The following is a 4310-nucleotide window of genomic DNA, read 5'->3' as shown; positions in this document are numbered from 1 at the left end:
GTGCGCCATTAGTAACCAGGGTTACTAATGGTGCATTTGTAGGTGGTGCGCCATTAGTAACTTGGGACCAGCTAGATATTTTGGACAGCCACACCTTCCCACTCACTTTCCCCACTTCATTCTCTCCACCTCCTCCTCCAATCTTGTCTCGGCTGCCTCCTCCTCCTCACCTCATTTGCACCATAGATTCATCCAAATTAAGTGGTTAAATTACCTTTTTTTGATAGGTAAGTAAGGGGGAAGCTATCTTTATGTTGTTCTCCCTCCAACAACGTGCACATGCACTTTTTATGGCCTAGCTAGATCTATGTATGTTCGTGGTGTTGCATATGTTTGTGGTGTTGCATATATGTTTGTGTTTGCAGGTACCGGTATTTGAAATGCGATAGTTGCCAATATTTTGCCGGAATGTTGATTCATTTCCGTTTCGGCGAGAATTTTGGCACTATGCATTCTTTTTGGTCCTATTTTTAGGGACAGTCAAGCCAAATTTTTTCTTGGTTCTAAAATATCATTTTGCTCTACCCCGCACGCGACCATGGTCCGCACGATGACCGAAGGCATCGTGAATAGGTTTTTGAGCTCCGCGAAGGCCGAGATGCTTCAAAAGAACAAGACGGAGATAAGATGTCTGTGTCGAAGATGCAAGCTGAAGAGCCTTATTGCGGACCCGGATTCCAGGCAGGTGCGGGACCACCTGTTCTTGCGTGGTTTCATGGATGGCTATCAGTGACAAGGTGATGAAGATGACTATGAAGTCGTCCATGGGGACCGGGCAAGGAATGAGGAAGGGCAGCAAGACAACCACGGCGGCTCGGGCGGGCGAGAAGACGAAGAATCTCCAGGACATGATCACGACGGTGATGCTGTACACAGTCATCATGTAGAAGATGCAGGACATGATGATGAGGAAGATGCCGGAGCAGATGAAGGGCATGATCATGAAGATGAAGATGCCGGCGGAGCAGACGACGATGGACCATTGATGGGCTGGGTGCAGGACCCTCATATTCAAGAGCTGCTTCTCAAGTAGACGGACAACGTAAGAGCTGCCGCCCGAGAGAAAGCCAAGCTGGATCAACTAGAGATAGACGCGGTTACTCCACTGTATGAAGGATGCAGGCCCGATGATACCCGCCTGAAAGTAACGCTCATGGCTCTGGAGATGAAGGTAAAACACAAAATGATCAACACATGCTTCGACGAGAACATGACATTCTGGCGCGAACGTCTTCCCAAGGGGAACAAGTGCCCGACTAGTTTCAAGGAGGCAAAGAAAATTGTGTCCTCTGGATTTACCGCATGTGAAATATCATGTGTGCATGAACAATTGCATCACTTATCGGGACGAGCATGCGGTATGTCCGGTGTGCGGCATCACTCGATACAAGAAGAGGAAGAAAGCTCCTCGAAAAGTGGTGTGGTACTTTCCGATCACTCCTCGTCTGCAGCGATATTTCGCGGACCCTAAGGTAGCAAAGCTCCTACGTTGGCACGCGGATAGGGAGGAGAAGAAGCCAGAAGATGACGCAAATGATCCGGAGATAAATAAAAAATACAAAATGCTGAGTCACCCTAGGGATGGGAGCCAGTGGCAAGCGTTGAACTTTGAAAACCCAGAATTTGGGAAGGATCCAAGGAACATCGTGCTGGGCGCGAGCACCGATGGAGTCAATCCGTTTGGTAGCCAGAGAAGCACACATAGCACCTGGCCTGTGTTTGTGTGGATGTACAACCTTCCCCCTGGTTGTGCATGGAGAGGAAGTACATTCACATGAGTATGCTAATTGAAGGGCCGAAACAACCAGGGAACGACATCAATCTATATCTGGGGCTGCTGAAAGAGGAGCTAGACACGCTGTGGAAAACGCCAGCCAATACGTGGGATGCCGCACAGAAAGAATATTTCCCTATGAGAGCCGCACTGCTCACGATGGTGCACGACTATCTCGGTTACGGATATGTCGCGGGGCAGGTGGTCCACAGATTTTCTGGATGCGTTAGGTGCATGGATGACACAACGTATAGCCGGCTAGATAGAGATCCCGGGTCTTCAAAAACCGTGTTCATGGGACATCAAAGGTGGCTTCGCGATGATGACCCGTGGAGGAAACGTAAGGATCTGTTCGATGGTGAAACCGAACCCCGAAGACGCCCGCGTACGAGGCGCGGCGAGGAAATAGACGAGCTGTTGAAAAATTGGAAAGATTGCCCACTGTCGGGAAAGAAGAAAACGGCGCCAGAGCCAGGAAAGAAGCGAAAGGCGCCAGGGCCGCTGCTGAAGGTATGGAAAACGAGGTCTGTTTTCTGGGACTTGACGTACTGGAAGATCCACCGCGTGCCTCACAGCCTTGATATCATGCATATCACGAAGAATGTGTGCGAGAGTCTGCTTGGTACCCTGCTGAACATGCCAGAGAGGACCAAAGATGGGCCGAAAGCAAGGGAAGACTTGAAATCAATGGGCATCAGGGAGGAGCTTCACGCTAATGATGATGATGAGGCAAAGCAGGACATGAAAAGTCGTCGCAAAGGCAAAAAGGCCAAGAAGACCGGAAATGACTACCCTCCCGCGTGCTTCACTCTAAGTCAGGAGGAGATCGATCAGTTTTTCACCTGCCTCGTAGGAGTAAAACTTCCTTATGGTTACGCGGGGAAGATAAGCAGATAACTAGACCCAGCGAAGCAGAAGTTCAGCGGGATGAAGTCTCACGACTGTCATATGCTGATGGCACAGATACTTCCAGTTGTAATCCGTGGGATCATGGACGCGCACGTCCGTAAAACGCTATTTGGCCTATGCAACTTTTTTGACGTCATCTCTCGGAAGTCGGTTGGCGTGAGGCAACTCAGAAGGCTACAGGAAGAGACCGTGGTGATACTATGCGAGCTTGAGATGTAATTCCCGCCCGCATTCTTCGACGTTATGGTGCATCTTCTGGTCCATATCGTGGAGGATATCATCCAACTCAGGCCGACGTTCCTGCACAGCATGATGCCGTTCGAAAGGATGAATGGTGTCATCAAAGGATATGTTCGCAACATGTCACGCCCAGAGGGAAGCATTGCCAGGGGCTTTCTGACCGAAGATTGCATCTCCTACTACACGAATTATCTAGGTATCGAGAACCCCGTTGGTCTGCCCTTCAACAGGCACCTCGACAGGTTCGCTACATGGGGTCACCGTGAGGGTCGCCGCGAAATGCATGTCGACTTCGAGGGTCGACTCGCCGACTTTGAAAGAGCAAACCTAGTCGCGCTACAACACATAGACGTGGTCGATCCTTGGGTGGTAGAGCACAAAACCTTTATTGAGAAGACGTACAATGACCGAGGCCAACAGAGGACGAACGGAGATATAATCAAAGAGCACAACTCATGTTTCACGCGTTGGTTCAAGTGGAAGCTTCTGTCGTACCCTTTACATGAGGATTCTTCCGCGGAAGAACAACTCATATTCGCCTTGTCACAGGGCGCCGAGCACAACCTGATAACGTATGAGGCATACGATATCAACGGCTACACATTCTACACCGAGGGAAAGGACATGAAGAGCGATGGTTATCAGAACTCCAGGGTAACGATGGAATCCTACACCGGTAACGACAAGGACAGATACTATGGAAGGATCGAGGAGATCTGGGAGCTGAGCTACACTGGAGAGAAGGTCCCGATGTTCCGTGTCAGATGGGCGAAGAACGTCATAAAAGAAGACCGGTATTTCACCACCATGGTTATACCCGAAGCCAAATCCAAGACCGCGGGCGCAAACGTCACCGCGGAAAATGAGCCATGGGTACTGGCTTCCCAAGTGGACCAATGGTTCTTCATTACCGACCCGCCAAAGCCCAGTCGTGTTGTCATGAGGAGAGGCAAAAGGAAGATCATCTGAATGGATGGAATCGCCAATGAGCAAGACTTCGACAAGTACGGGGACCCGAAGATGGAACATGACGACGACGATGAAGTATCAGCATACACCACAAGAAGAAGCAGGACCACCCTACCTAAAGGACGTCCGTTCAAGAGAAGAACTCCATTTACGAAAAATAAGGGGAAGAAGATTGTGAATAGATAGCTAGCTAAGATTGATTGTATTTAAATTGTAGCCTTCATTTCTCGATTGTATTTCATGGGCACTTTTTGAACTCATGAATGTTTTTAAATTTCATGGACACTCGATCTTGATCCCCCTCCGTCTCGATCGCTATCCCACCTCGCCAGATCCGGTCCCCCTCACCGCCGACGACCCCCCGCACCCTCTCCCCCGCTCCACCGGCCGCCGCCGCCGACCCCCCACACCCTCCCCC

The sequence above is a fragment of the Triticum dicoccoides genome, chromosome 4B (genome assembly GCF_002162155.2).
Source record: "Triticum dicoccoides isolate Atlit2015 ecotype Zavitan chromosome 4B, WEW_v2.0, whole genome shotgun sequence".
NCBI classification, from domain to species: Eukaryota; Viridiplantae; Streptophyta; class Magnoliopsida; order Poales; family Poaceae; genus Triticum; species Triticum dicoccoides.
The sequence above is the reverse complement of the archived record's forward strand: the minus strand, read 5'-3'. Positions refer to the sequence as shown.